A 16,645-nucleotide genomic window follows, 5' to 3' on the forward strand; every position below is an offset into this window, starting at 1 on the left:
AATACTTCATTCATCTTCATGTGAATGGAATCAATGAACAATATAATTAAAGAACATTACACGTCTTGCTCAAAGTGGGCACTTCCGTTACGAATGCAGGAACGGAGGTTTTTACGGACATTTGTTCTGTTAACTCGTGATGTGATAGTGTCCTTGATGTGCTGACCAGCTGTTAAGATCCTCTCCCTGAGCTCTTCTTGCGAGTTTACCGGTGTCTTGTAAACTAAGTCTTTCATGTTTTATATATATAAAAATATGTAAAACGAAAGGGGGTGTTCCATTTGAAATTTGACATTTACCCCCACCCCCTAAGAGGTGGGTGGCGGCGACGAAATTTTTGCGGAATTGACTTACCCCCTCAATAGTATCAAACTTTTATTCTGTGTAATTTTTCGATTTGATGCATTCTGCATGCGATATTCCGTACTATCATTATAAATGGACCACCCGGTATATATATATAATATGACACTATTTTCTCACACCTGTAGAATGATATATTTGTTACAATCATGCAGTCAAAACTTTTCCTGATTAAAGATAGGTTGAAGAAACCTTCACCACAGCATTTCTCATGAAATTGTACCCTGATTTGATCTAAGGTCAGAATTTTTCCAGCTTTGTCCCCGCAAAAAGCTGATCCAGGGTCCACCCTCCATAAAATCAAATGGTACAATCAACAGCAAATTAAATAGGAGAAAAAAATATTTTCTCGACGAAAAATGAGTTGGCAATGCTGCGAACAACGAGGCCAGGCCCGTAGCCAGAATTGATCTCCAGGGGGGCTCACGGGTTATCAGGGGGGTCTTAGTAAATCAAGTCAATTTTTCAAAAAGTTTAACAATGTTAAATTAAGGTAAAGTGGGTGTGTGGGGGAGGGGGTTATTAAGTAACATAAAGTTTCGAAATATCACACAAAAACTACATTTTTCTATATCATTTAAAATATCACTTGAAGTGTTAATTGGCTGCTACTGAAATCATCCCTTTCTACACATTCCATACTACGTTTGATGATACATATATTTATATTACACAGAAAAAGATGGACAATATTCAGTCATAGGGTCTACTGTACATTCCACTCCCCGGCCGAAACAATAGAACTCCCCTTCGTTCCCAAAACTTGGGAGCTGTTAACCTTTTACGCAGATGCGGAGGGAATTTGCATAATGACATCAATCATAGATTTCTGTCTAAATGGGAGGTTGCAACAGGGGCAACGAAGGTACAGATAAAGAAGCTCCCCTGTGTAGAAACTTTCTGAAGTCTTGAGAAGAGAAATCTCCTAAATACTCTCCGCTAGATGAACAAATGTAATAGCTGCTGTTCATGCTCCCTGAATTTATCCTTCATCTAAGTTGTGAGGAAAATAATATCTGCTGTCTACATTTTCACTTTTCAGTGCAAACAAATTACACAAAATAGTTTTACCTAGTGTCAAGGGGGCTGACCTCAGTGCCAGGGTGGCTGACAGTAGTTCCAGGGGGGAAGGGGGGGCTCAGCCCTCCTGGCCCCTTCCTGGCTACGGGCCTGACCGAGGCATTCGTGATAAGACGCTTGAAGAGCCTCAAGCAAAGTTTTCTCAACGCACAACTTCAGTACCAAAGGTCATGTCGATTGGCAACTTTCGGGAGTATGTTGTCTGTCTACCTCTACACAGTTATCCCCAATTGCCTGTTTGAAAATGATCTGGTGTTCACTTTCCTTTTGCCAACGTAGTTCTGACATTGCAGTAATCTTGCAATATATTTTTTGTTCTTATTTTGCTTTGTTTTTACCATGACACGTTTATAATTTATCGCAACTATGAGGATGGATGATAATTAGATTAAATTGATAAGGAAACACTGCAGAGATAGAACTCCATGTCGAGACTAGGCCTCGAACTCGGAAGCAAGCATAGGCGCCAACTCCATGGGGCTTGGGGGACTCGAGCCCCCCCAATGTTAACGATGTGGGGGCAGAGCCCCCCAAATAATTTTGCTTAAGAGGATCTAATGTATTATTTTGCTTCTCTTGTAAAGTTTACTCTGAATTGTGCCACATGAACTTAACTTTAAATACACATTTGAAATGTCATAGACAATCAACTTTGAGGTTCTGAGATCGCTAAACCATCAACTTTGGGGGGGGGGGGCTATGACCAGAGACAGCAAAACACTTGACAATACTAGCTATATACTAAGTATATAATTATGAGTATTGTTCACATTTTTACCAAAAAGGAGTTTAAAAAGAAGATGTGCATGAACTAGGGTAGTGGATGAGACTTTTGGGCTACAAATGGCTCTAACATGACATTCAGAACGAGATAATTGATATATTAGAGAGATCTGTTTTGCGCTCCGTGGTAGCAGATATTAAAAGTCGGGAATATTTTCCTATTATGGTTGACGAAACTTGTGACATATCCATCCGTGAACAATTGACATTTTGCATTCGAACTGTAAAAAAAAAATTTAATATTTTTGAGGAATTCATGAGCTTTTACGAGATTCCGAACACTGAGGCCAAAACTTAAAAAAGGGAGGGAGTGAGTCATTCATTAATTTTTTTCAGTGATCAGTGATCACCCCCCCAATAATTTTGACAAGTCGGCACCCCTGGAAGCAAGAGCGGGGAAGTTTAGTCACATCGTTCTAACTCTCGGCCAAGATTTGGCTTATAATTATTTGTAATTGCTAAGGAGTATTTATTTTATCGTATATTCATGCCTAATATCTGTTTCTGGACACTTAATTTATGAGTGGTATTAGATCCAAAATGTGTTCGTCAGGGAAAATCCGCTTTTTGTTTGACGGGGCGTTTGGGGGGGCACATCTCGTTCATATCCGAGAAACAATTAGAGTAAAAATTGACATGTGTGAAAGTTTGAGAAATGTGTGAATGACGGGGGATACTACCGAATAGGTGAAGGCCTATTCCTTTTTTGGAAAAGATACCGGCCTGGTTATTGTTTTTTTTGTGTGCTTTTATCATACCATGATTCATCCTCATCGTCGTGATTCTTTCAACCAGAGGTGTTCACCCTCGTGAGGGCAGACCTCACCCTCCGGAAGACTTATGAGGGTGAGGGCGGTGGAGGGTGAGGGCTACTGCGATCTCGGAGGGTGAGGGAGTTTGCTAATCCTATTTTTTGAAAAAAATATATGTCGTTGATATGCAAGGAAAATATCAGGGATGGTCACGACATTACGATCCAACAATTCAAAAACGGAATTTTTCATATCTTGCGAAAGTTAAGGTAAACTAATGCTACTGAATTTCTACTTACGAAATTTCATCGCTGATTCTTGTCATACGAGGTGAAATGTGTATTTGTTTAGGAAAACTTACAGGTGTAAATTATCTTCCCAGGATATTAATCAGAGTGCTAGGCACGATAATTGTCATTATTATTGTTTATACTGTATAACCAATAACATAGTTACGCAAGTTTCAATTAATGATGTAACCCCTTATCACCTTACCAATAATCATAACCAATATTAACACTCGAATCTAAGTCAATCGAATATACAGTTTGGCGAGGGAGGGGGCGGAAATGACAATTTTTTCATCCCATGAATAAGCTATAGCGTCCCTGGGCTAGTGTGCTGCATAATTTCTACATTTGATTTGAGAAATCATTTTAAAAGATCTATATTTTTGTTCCTCAGGTCCCAGGAGCTTAACAAAAATATCCTTATCTAGTAAATGTTAACAAACCTGAAACTTTTGGGGCCAAGTGTCCCTCTTTCAGATGCCAGGATTTGAATCCTAAAATAATAATTCTGAATTAACGAATATTAGCGTGTTGAATGGCAGTGGGTAATTAGAGGTGCTGTGAGTATTCATGCTTTACGAATTCATTTTCGTTCTGAAGAATGTTACCATTCCGATACAGACAGAGTATTTCGAAAAGTCCTTAATCATTCTGAGTCTGAGTTTTATGCACAGACAGGCAAACCGGGACGAGATCTACAGTTTAAACTAGAATCCGAACCACTATGTGCCTCCACCGGGCATCGAACCCAGAACTCCTTGATTACAATGCGGCGACGATTTCCTTGCGCCATCGTGAAGGCTCTCTTTAATCAGTTGCATATACATAAATTAGTATAAATTGATTTAAAGTATATTTCGCATACTACATAGAATTCATTATCACCACAGTCGGGGAAATTAGTTTCAGAGAAAATTGAAAATAGAGAAATATCTATCGCTCTTCTCGTTTTACTATTTCTTATAAAATAAGAAGCATTTCACATCACTGTCACAATCTAGAGCCTCTATTGAATGCAAAAACAGCAATACTTCAAACTTTGAAATGACACCGAGGGTGATTGTTTTGTTATTTCACGTCACTGTTCTACCACTCACGGATAATCGCAGTGATGAAGGTTGAAGATGTGATAGATGGAAGTGGGATGCAGACAATGACACATCCTCATCTTACTTCGAAGCACGTGCGCTAACCAATTAGCCACGGGGTTGGCTTTTTTGTGTTTGTCAGTTCACCAAATTAATTTATTCGTCATTCAAGATCCAGAGGTAGAAAAGCAACGTAAAATAACGAAAACAGAAAAAATACCATTCACTTATCATCACCCAACAATTTCATGCTGACCAAATCCACACACGAACCTCTTTTGGCATTCGATTTGCAGAATGGTCTTGGGGATTAAACATCGCCCATTTATTGGTTCAACTCGAGATAATCCATGTGACCATCGAAGCTTATCTTCAATCCTTCACACAACTTCGCTATTTGCTTCTTACAGGTTTGACATCTTAACAGAACTTCTATCGAACATCGCTCATGGAGTATATTTTACCTATCAGCTCTTAATTAACCTTCTAAGTTTCACATATATTTTTATTATTTAGCGTCGCTTTTCTTCCACTTTTGTGCAATAGCGTCGACGAAGATGAGTGAAGATAAAGTAAATAGAATATTCAGAAACAACACCAATGCCCAGACCGGTATTCGAACCTAGGATCCCTGACGTAAAATCGTCTAGTGCTACCACTCAGTCAATTTTCACATAGAAACTTACACTTACACACCTCTTCCTTACATATGTGTTTTGTTTTACCTGCTGCAACTCTCTTACCCCTGATTTCTGGTTTATCTAATATTTATAGCTATTGCTTTGTAGTGAATAATAATCCTATTACGCCATGTGAATCTTACTCCCAAAAAAAACGTTAGAGGATGGAAACGTTACGTGGGTAGTGTTGTTAAAAGTCTGCTTTGGTCAGCTTTTTTAGTGTATTGAATGAATATTGCATTTTCATTTCGTGTTGAGGCATATTTTCGTTACCTATATTTTGCATTTAAAATATATAGGTATCCAGTATATATTAGTCATTGTGAATTCGAGTCAATTAAAACATTTTGCGTTGTTGTGCTATTAGGCATAATGAATAAGTAGAGAAAATGCAACTTGTATATCAAAATTGCTATGTCCAACTGATCTCCGAAAGTATTGTTCAGCACGTCACATTTCAAGTATAGTCCATGATTGTATCTAGTATGTGAACGGGATGTGTCCCTCCTCTCAAACAATACGTGGCTTAAATAATTCTTGAAGCTTTCCTGGCGGCGAATATTGAAAAGGTTTTCTCGGGCAATCAGCCAGGTGATTTCCGGAAAGGCTGGCTGGCTTATTGCCCGAGAAAACCATACGTGGCTTGTCCCCACCGAACGAAGTGTGTCACTTAAAGCAGGTATTAGTCATGAACAGAACAAAAAATAATCCTGAGCAATTACAAATTTTATAATCCAGTTCATGCCCGGGAGTTATTGACGGTCTTCCCCGCCCTATCCGCTTTAGATTCCGGGTTCGAGTCCTGGTCTGGCAATCTCTTTTTTAAGTGTCTCTTCATCAATTTAATCTCATTATCATCCATCTTCATAGTTTCGATTAATTATAAAAGTGACATAAAACCAAAGCAAAATAAGAACAAATAAAAATAAAATGTAAAATGACTACAATGTCAGAACTACATTTGGAAAATAAAATGCGAACAGAAGGTTAATCTTCAAACAGGCATTTGGGGAGAATTTTACAGACAGCAAAGCATGCTCCCGAAAGTTGCCAATCCACGATACTGGAGTTGTGCTTTTCAGGAAAGTTTGTTCGACGCTCCTCGACGCTCGTCGACGCTCCTTATCAAGATTGCCTCGGTGTTCGCAGCATTGCAAACTCATTTTTCGTCGAGAAAATCTTTTTTCTCCTATTTCATTTGCTGTTGATTTACCCGTTGGGGCGGGGGTGTTAATGCGCCAGAGCGTGGTGCTGACCACATCACCTACAAGCATGGGCGTCCGGAAGGGGGCAAGGGGGGCCGTGCCCTCCTGGAAAATGAAAGTCAACCAAAAATTATGTATTTCACACATATAATATCATTTTAGCCACAATATTATGTGTTAATTATTGCATGAACACCATAAATTCAAATTTAAGCAATGTTTTTTTTTTAGGGAACAACACTATTTTTGGGGAAAATGTGCCTTGTTTGCCCCCCTAGAAAAAATACCCTCCTTGCCCCTCCCTGGAAAAAATCCTGCGGACGTCCATGCCTACAAGATGTTCGGCACCGCAAATGTGATCGGCCCTGCCCCCACATATCCTAAATGAGCTTTCATGGCACGGTGCTACCTGCAGAGGGAACTTTACCTTTACTTGTGTAGACTATATTGTATTCATTTCTGTACCTCGTAGTAACTACGTTTATTTTTTTATGCGCATATACGAACCCTCTACTATGTCAATGGCTGAGGGCCGTCCTAAAGGCTTACTTGTCTCCGCCCCCGCCCCCCGCATTGCGGGGTTTTGCAGGTTGTAGATCCGGCACTGCATACATATTTCTATTAAGAAGGGTCGATTCGACATCCTTACCCTCGTAGGGACTGAATCACATGGAATTGCCCTACAGATTGAAGAAATGTGAACGTTACTCTTACCACAGATCATATATCCCCTAAGGAATCTTACATTTCTCATCATAATTGCCTCTGCAATTGAGCACACAACACTTATACACCATACCTTTTGCACATTTAAGCATATTTACAAGTCACGTAAACTCGATTACAGTTCTCAAATTTGCATTACAGTTCCATATTCACTAAAAAGGTTCAACATTGATTCCCATGGCAGCAACTCGCCACAGATCACATGATCTCGCCTCGGGTCTCCCTCATTTCACTTCACTTTCCTTGTGTTCTGACGTCAGATGAGGAATGCCTACGAGGGTAGGTTAGGTTCCATTAGCATAAATGCAGTGAAACATTATTAATGGACATTTCCACTCAATTTTTTTTACAACAATTTTAAAAACTACACCCTGGAAAAATGACCCCTGCAAGTTCTCGCGTTTCTCTGCGTCCAGTTTAAGGCAGAAATGAGACTTCCAGAGTTGCGAGGCCAGCGTTGCGCTGAAAACACGCCGCCGCCATGTTAATACGTCACGCCTTAGAGAGAGCACGTTTGTCGTCTGCTTCGAGCATAGACATACTACTACAAGATGTTACAGCTGCGGGTTAAAAATGGTTGACAGTATAGCGGCACTGGAAGGTCGTTTCCTCGCGACCACCGACGGCAGCACCGTCGGGGAAAGAACAGAAGACGAACGCTATGCGCAAGAACTCGCAGATTGCTCGAAACGACAAAACACTATCGTGTGCCGTATCATTCGCTTTCCGAATGGTTTCTAACTGCGTTCAGGCGATTTGCGCGTATAATAAATTACACGTGCAAATTGACTAAACGTAGTTAGAAGTGGCGGAAATTAATTATATGCAATGCTTTCGTTTAATTACAAACTTTTCGCATTAAAATTGATTTCTATCACAAAAATAAAAGTATACGAAAATTATATGAAAAACGTTCTATTACCAAAACTTCCTGAAATTGCACTCTTACTTTAAGCGGAAATATATAATTTCCTCTAAAGGCATTTTTAAAAACATTTCATCATCATACGAAAATGACAGTCTTAAAATAGGTGACTTTTGGGGGCGTGGAGAAATGGAATGAAATAAGTATACAAGAATTCAGAACGATTTATGTCATGCTAATCCATATTTGCAAAAATATTTTTTTCCTGGTTGATCCTTCGGCTATACAGGATTGTATTGCAAGATTTTACACCGATCAATAAAAAAGATTTTGTTTGCCACATATTAAAACGGAAAAAATGACTGCGTACAGCAACTACACTCCATTCGATAATAAAAATTTCAATACTGTCAGGGATCAGTTCACATACTTTATGGCACTGATTACAGCGTCCAGTTTACTGCGGGTAGCCCGCGGTAGCCCGCGGTGAGCGAACATGTGCAGCAGTTTTACAAATCTGTACAGATTCAAATAATGGAAGAAGGAGCGATAGTGGAAAGGAAAGCTATGCTTTGTAATGATCATTCTTCCGTGAAATATCCGTGCTGCTCACGTGCAAGATAAATGAAAGGGTTCTGCTCCGTGCGTGTTTTCAGGTCATGCGAAAAATATTGCTTGTAAAATTGATTGCTGACCAAACTTTCAAAAATAGATATATTTTAAACTTATATTTATCGAAATTTACCGTAACCTATGTAGTGCAAAATAAGAATTTTCACATTCTTCACTTTATTTATAAAGCCTATTGTTTGTGTTTCATTTCTGTTGCACAAGTTATGATCAAATATTTTTTGGGCAATTGCGAGAAAATACACTGAGAAGATTACATCAGTTGCACAGTAGGGGAGACCGGGGCTAGTTGACACACCTTTTTGTTTTTTGCCTACAGCTACCTAAGTATTTATCCAGAGTAAGAAAGTAAACTATTGCAAGAACTGCCATAGTGTCCTCTACTAAAGAGAAGAATCAGAGATATTTTTCGTCCAATACGTTCGGAGCTATGAGCACAAAAATGGAGGCATGTGAAGTGTGTCAATGTGCCCCATACACGGGGCTGGTTGACACACTATGTGGGGTAGGTTGACACATTGAAAGGAAACATCAAAAAACTGTTTTGTCTACCTCTTTTGTATTTGAAACATATACATTGTTCTGTTTTAAATGATACAATCAATATACAATTGTTTTTCAAACTATAGAATTGCTAATGCTAGATTGAAATACACATTAATTCTTAGTAATGGGATTAACACAAATTGGCCAGTCATAATTTAGTGATTATACTAAAATGATGTACACTCCACTCTGCTACCTAAGCAGTGATCAGTCTTTTATCATTATGTTTCAGTCAGATAAATCATCCATGGAATCACAGTTGTGGCATACATAGAAATTTCCTCCTGCGGTGCATGCTATATGAGCCCAATACTTGCAACGGGAACACTGAATCCATGACTCTTTTGGCCTACTATTAGAATAGACCGTGTTAAAAATGTAAACATAAACATTGGTGAGGTCTTGCCCGGTCCCCCCGGAACTTCCGGTTTAGGCCAGTCCCCGTTGTTGCCAGTGCAGATTCACCGGCATACGAAGTAAGACATGAGCGCTTGTTTTCATCAGTTGTGCGACGATAGTCAAGAAAGGTATTTGTTAAAGTTCTACTATGAAGGAGTGGACGTCTAGAATCCGTCGGATGATTAATTGCAGAGCAGAATATTAAAATATGACACGTCTTTGTGGCCGCCAGTTGTATAGCACACTACGTACATACAAGTATCTCATGTACACGAACGTTTAGATATATTCAATTATTAATTTGTAAATGGAAAAGTGAGGGAAAGATAATTCTATAAAACTAGTGATATTATTATATTATAAAGTATTTCAGTGAATCTTTACCAACAAATCTCCAGAAGTAATGACACATAACAAATGCTAGTAAATATTTGTGCTTTCAACGTCGCCTTTTCGCCTGAGGGATTTAGGGAAAACCTATGATATTGCATGCCAGTTTCACTTGCACGAATTTACTTCAAGTAACAAGGGAGTTTTCAGACTGAAGCGACAAGCGATATCGGGATTTCGCACAGAAACATTCGATCAAAAGCAAACCATTCACCAGTCACGCTTGCGCAAATAACAGGCCGGGGCAACACAATGCACGGTACTGATAAAACGGCCCAGTCCGAGCGACAAGCGATACCTGCAATTTGTGGTTCGGAATGTGTTGTTTATTTTTTTAATGTTGATTTCCAAGAGAGACGTATCGCTGCAGTCTGAAAGCTTCCTTTCGAACCAATTCACCACGAGAAAATGCACGTGTCGCTTGGACTGGACTGTTGTTTTCTCAGTACCATACATCGTGTCGCCTCGCTCTGCTGTACTCGTATGCAAGGTTAATTGTTTCCTTTAGAGTAAAGGGGCTGTTGCTTGTCGCTTCGGTGTGTAATCTCCGTGCCACTTAAAATAAAGTGAATCCTCAGTGATCAATGAAATTTTTCGAACAGAAGCGACACGACAAGTTGCACGTGACGCTCAGATTCCCAATGGCGTGTATTGTGCCGCCCGAGATTTCCCATGAGCGGTAAATGCTTATTTATAGACTAAATGGGCCTGTGTCGCTTGTCACTTGGTACGAATCACGGCTGTCGCGTGCCGCTTCGGTTTGAAACCTCACTAAGAGGCGTGCTTTTCACCACAACACAATACGCAGATAAACGATCAACATGCTTGTAACAAAATGCAAGTCGTAAAAATCCTTTCCGGGTACCAATTCTTTCTCGTTCTGCTTGTATCAAAAGGTTTCGTCTCTCTACGTCGTTCGGAAACCTACGAAGTAATACTTGACTCAATAAATTTGTTCCCGATTGAACTGTGCAACCATATGCTACACAGCTGACACCCTATTTCCTTGTAAAAGAATCTCCACTTTGCCCTTTCATATTAACGTCCATAGCATCGTAAGCGTAACCGGATGTTCGAGGGGGACCAGACGAGTGCGCATGCTCCGCGTTAGCTCCGCCTTTAACACCGTCTATAAAGATCTGTGCAAACCAAGCAGAAGACATCATCTTCATCAGAAGATATATCTAAACTATTTGACTGTTTATGCTTCTTTGCTGACTTTCTCTTATCACTGAAGAGTCGCTTTGGTTTTGATGTTTTCTTCTTCTGTTCTTCTAATTTTGCCTTCACAGGTGTGTCTGTCAATATAGAAGAACGACGTTTTTTTACATTCCTGTTGTGGCATTCTTTTCTTGGTCCTGCCTTTGGTAATGGTCGTACATCTTCAGGGGATTTTGAATGATTTGCAGGACTAATAGTGAGTTTTAGAACACTGCTAACAGTTTGTGATGTTCCGGGTGTTGCCTGTATGTCCATATTTCCCGAATCCTGAACAGAGTCTCCTTCTGTGCTGGGAAGTTTGTCGACTTTTGTCTCTTTTACACTTTCAGATTGAACATTAGGTCTGTCCGTGACATATCCTGGCATGAAATCCTCATCTTGAAAGATGTGTGGAATAAATGGCATTATTCCCGTTGCTACAAATCCTGATTGGATATTGATTTCAGTTGCTGCTAAAGGTAACGCTGTTTGAACTAGAGTAGGAACATCGTATTTGGTAACTGTACGTCCTGGGTTGTTTGCCATCCAAGCGTCTGTGGCTGAGTTAATAAACTTTTTCAAAGGACCAAATACGGATCTGTCTAGGGGCTGAAGTTTGTGAGAACAATGTGGAGGAAATGATAATAACATTACTCCATTTTCTTTGCAGTAGTTTAGGGCGTCTATTGAAAGGTGGGAATCATGATTATCAAGAAGTAGCAGAATAGGAGTTTATTTGGTACACTTTACTTCTTTCACAAAGTGTTTCATAAAATCCACAAAATCCAACACTACCAATTGGACCCTTACTTGCAAAATGATTCTTGAAATGAACTCCCGGGAAAACAAAATAGGGTGGTATTTTATTTCCGGTAGCAGAAACAGCCATTGCTAAGGTAACCAACTCTCCCCTCTCAGCAGATGTAATCTTCCCTATTTGCTTTAAGCCTTTCCTAGCAACTACTTTGTCAGGTTTTTGAACGGTCGAAATACCAGTTTCATCGATATTACAGACTTCACTTGGCCGTAACTATAAACGATCATAAACTGTTCTCAGATTTCTGAAAAATTCATCAACATTTACTCTGTTAAAGCCAGATGCTCTTGCTAAACTCGTTGATTATGGTGTCCTGATCGAAAGCTCTTTGTGACGTTTAAAAAATTCGAAAACCAATCTGCTCCGGCCAGTTCAGTTTCACTCCAATTTAAAGGCATTCTAATATCCAATGCTTTAGCATACTGAAAGGCAACTTTCCGAACTTCTTTAGAGGTCAGTCCAAAATAAATGTCCGAAGCTTTCTTTAAATAATTTACCAGTTCTTCCTCCTGTTGCTCTGAAAACACCATTCTACTCTTCACATAACCCACTCTTAAAGTTATATTATCGTTACATCATTTTTGTCCTTCAGCGTCTTCACGTATCTAGCCAATGTTTTAAATGGTATCCCGAAGTCTTTGGCTGCCCCCCGAATAGATCTGCCATCGATCCGAACAGCACTTGCTGCATGCAGCATAACATCTGCTGAAGTTTTTGCTCGTTCAGACTTCCTACGATAATTGCGTACCATTTTCTGGAAAGAAAGAGAAGCAGATATGTAACACATGTACTTGATCAAATGAGAGTTTATTGTCATGAAAATACGGAATTACGAAGATAGAAATTTAAAAAATCCTAATTTCAAAAATGATTATTCAGACAATGACAAATTCAGAATTTATTCTGAAACCGAAATTTAAACTGGAAAATATTATTGTAAAATTTAGTTTTCTCTTTATTATATTTCACAATATCGAATTGTGGAATACTTGGCAAAAAATTATCTACATATAGCCAATACATCTAGCACTAGCAATAAAACATAATATATTTATTGCGGAAAAGTATTATCGACGAATATCTATGGATCATTATTTTGCACATGGGGCAAGTTGACAAATAGTGTCAACCAGCCCCAAGCGCTTTGTGTCAACTTACCCCATTGCGCCATTTTGAACAAAGAACTTTCCTTCACAAAAACCATTACTAAGAAAGATTCTATATTCATACATTTTATCAACGAAATTTGGTTGCTTGAAATCCAATACCCGTCATCTTCATAACTTCAAATAAACTATACAGAAAAAACATAAAATCTGATGATGTCAAAATTTACTTACCCACTCGAAAAACAGTTTTTTTTCTTCTCACAAGCACTGATTGGTTGCGATCCCCTCCAAACTACACCAGCAACTGTGTTTCCGTCGCGCTCTTCCACGACAAAGCCATCAGGACTACCAACTGCAGAATATGGATTTTATCGGCAGCGTGTCAACTTACCCGTGTGTCAACTAGCCCCGGTCTCCCCTACATATTAATACTCAGTTTATGTATAATTATTACAAGGAAATAATGTTTGATTTGATTTGATTTAGTTTATTTTACTTCGCGTTTTGTGCCTCTTGGCTAATTTGCGAAGATGGGGATGAGTGATGAAATGATGAAATTGATGAATGGACATTCACAAACAACCAAGCCCGACCGGGATTCGAACCCGGGACCCTTGGCGTCGCAGCGCGATGTGCTAACCACTCGGCCACAGGGTCGGGCGAGGAAATAATGTGTATAACCAAGGGCGTACTTAACGGAGGAGGGGTTCAACGGGTCCACCCCCTTTGGTTCAGTAAAATTGCCAGAGTTACCTCTTCATCCGTTTGTTCATAAAAATTTATTCGGACTTATTTTATTCTCTTAAATTAGAGACGTAAGACGGGATACGGATGGGAAGGAATAGAGGCCAGCATAGTCTGCCTTTTACCTACCCACTGCCCGCTTGCACGCGATAACAGGTTTACCTGCTCGCCTGCCCACGGCAAAGAGTCGACTTGCGTCTCTACCCGGGTTCTTGGTCTTCAAGGCGCTCTGCGCTTACAAGGTACCTGGGCATTCAACAAGACCCGGGCGCCTGCAAAACCTGCTGGAAGGAAACAGCCCTCCGGCAGCGTGTCGCTCCAGGTGTTTCATCACCACGTGGACGGCTGCAGCCAGTGTTGCCTACTTACGTAGCTACTAAATCCTACGAAGTCCTAGGAGGAGCTTCTTCTCCAAGGAGAATTTATATACTTAGCGATTTCAGTTCAGCGTAAGCAGTTTTTATCTTATTGCCAGGAAATGCACGCAATGTTACAGCTTCATTTATCTAAATGAATGATCGAGCAAACAAAAATCTCCTCACTGAAAACTAATTGTTTTTCATTGCATGGTGCCTTAACCAGGCACGCAGTGGCGCAACCAGAGGGGGCAGGGTGCATTGCTCACAACCTTGGACGAAAATTGTCTAGCGGAGGGGTCAGGGTGGGGGTCAAACATTAAAGTACAAGTCTCATCAAGTTCAATGCCGTAGCAAAGGGGTAGCGGGAGTCGGCCCTGAGCGCCGAATGATCTAAGTGAGAAAAGTTTTAAAACAGAGAATGCTATGGCGGCCCGTGATATTATTTGCTATTAATGTTGGTTTGTTACGAGTTGAATGGATTAATTATGTAATACGTCGCTCCATGTGAAAAGAAAATATTGTAGATGGAAATTTTACATGCCATATGCATGTACATTCGGAATGCATTTATCATGCACTTTCTTTCTTTCAAAAATAGTTTGTGTGCTTGTTTTCCATTATTAGCTAATGTGAAATTGACGTGTTGAAAAAAAATATTTCTAATCCTCTGGGGAACTGCAGACCAAATGTCTGCAATTTTCTGATAGTTTCGGAATTTCTGCTATGAGAAACTGCATTGAGACTGTCAAATCAGTTATTTTTTCCCTCCTCGAGTCATCTGAAAGATATTTGGTTTTTAAAAACGCAGTGACACAAGATGAACAGAAAATAATAATATTAGCGTGACTTCGTGACTACATACACACATCTTTGTCGGGTCCAGCACCCCCTGCTCCCCAACAAGCTTCCGGCCAGCAGTGTCCTGGACTTTCACTTACGAAATAAAGCAACTCTAATCATGGCAAAAGTTGATCCATCCGTACCCCCTCCCCACCCCAAGTGAACTATATAGACGCCCATGTGCATAACAATATCCCATACTGAAATGGTACGATATATTTTGAGCCGCCTCATCTCGTTACCCCGAACGCATTAAGTGGTTGGTTCTCAACTTCACCACTAAGGATCCTATGGAGACGAGACATGGCAGCCTTGGTCTCGTTCTCGTTGAGAATTTTAAATGTCTGCCTCGTGTTTATTTTTAAATGTCTCATTGACAGTCTCGTCTCGATTTATAAACAACCGTCTCGGTTTGGGAGGGCAATTCTCGTTCTCATCTCAAGTCTCGAAAAATATAGAATTAACAACGTATGCAAAGGCTTATCATTATAAATATAAAGGAAAAACCTTTCTTAATATATACATTTTTTTGACTCCTCGTTTTAACGGTACGAGCCCTCGAAAACTTTTTTTTATTTACAACATTTGTGGGGTTACATCAATACTTTTTGGGGACCACTCTGCAACTGTCGCAAGAGGGTAAATGGCATATGTTCCCAAGCCCAAGAAAAATAAGGGACAACACAATACAACACAACATAAAACACATAGTACCCTAAGGTACGAGCGTGTCGACGAGATGAGTAAGCACTCGCCGGCGCGTCGAACGGTCCGGAGCGTCCCGGATTTCTTGGAGTCCCTTCAAAAGCTGGATAAGGCCTGAAAGGACGTCGGGCTTCGCTAGTTGATTTAGGAGATTCAGCAGAGACGCTTGATCAACAGTCTGAGGATCGGCTTGGCTTAGTGTCGGGCGAGGCGCTGGTGTGCGAATGGCTCTTCGCTGCGGCGCTGGTCGCTGTGCTGATCGCTGGTTGGTCGAACTGGTAGTTATTCTAGGACGGTAGTCCCGAGCTGGTGTCGTCACCGGGACGTCCTGTCGAATTGGCCGAGGGGTAATCTGGCGTTTGGGGTCCGATGGGGCCCGTCGTTCGTTCTTGATTTTCTTAAATAGGGAACAACCCCTATAGCTAGCATAATGTGCAAGGCCGCAATTTGCGCATCTTGGAGGTATCTCAGGAGCCTTATTAGGGCAGTCTGCAAACTTATGTGGCCCCGTGCATTTCACGCAACGGGGCGTCGCGTAGCAGTGGCGTTGCCCATGCCCTATCCGTTGGCAAGCATGGCATTGTAGTATCAATTTGGAATGGTATTTTTCGACTGTTATCTCGAATATACCCATCTGCTTGAAGGTGAGAACCTGGCGAGATGTCTGATTATTGGGTAGGACGACCATCACGAGGGGCAACGGGCGTCTGGACGTACGGGAATTCTGGTCCTCTGAATTACTGCTCTTCCGACTGCGGTCTAGTATATTCAAACGGCTAACACTATGGATAGTGAGTCCATAGGTGCACGTCAAAAATGCTTGTATTTCTTCGGGAGTGGCATCCATCGGAAGGTTGCGGATTACAACCTTAAGTTTTGCTGCAGCTGATGAGCCGTATGCAAATCCAATTTTGTTTTTCTTAAGGTATTTACAAACAGTTGTAAAATCTGTCTCGCTGAAAGTAGTCACTCGGCAATTCCCTCGGGTGTAACGGAATTGACACCTTTTGTCGACTAACTTATTAATAGTTATTGCCATCTGCTGGCTGGTCGTTTTATAAATAGTAATGCAGG

Source organism: Lepisma saccharinum, chromosome 9, assembly GCF_977018435.1.
Source record: "Lepisma saccharinum chromosome 9, izLepSacc3.1, whole genome shotgun sequence".
Lineage (NCBI taxonomy): Eukaryota > Metazoa > Arthropoda > Insecta > Zygentoma > Lepismatidae > Lepisma > Lepisma saccharinum.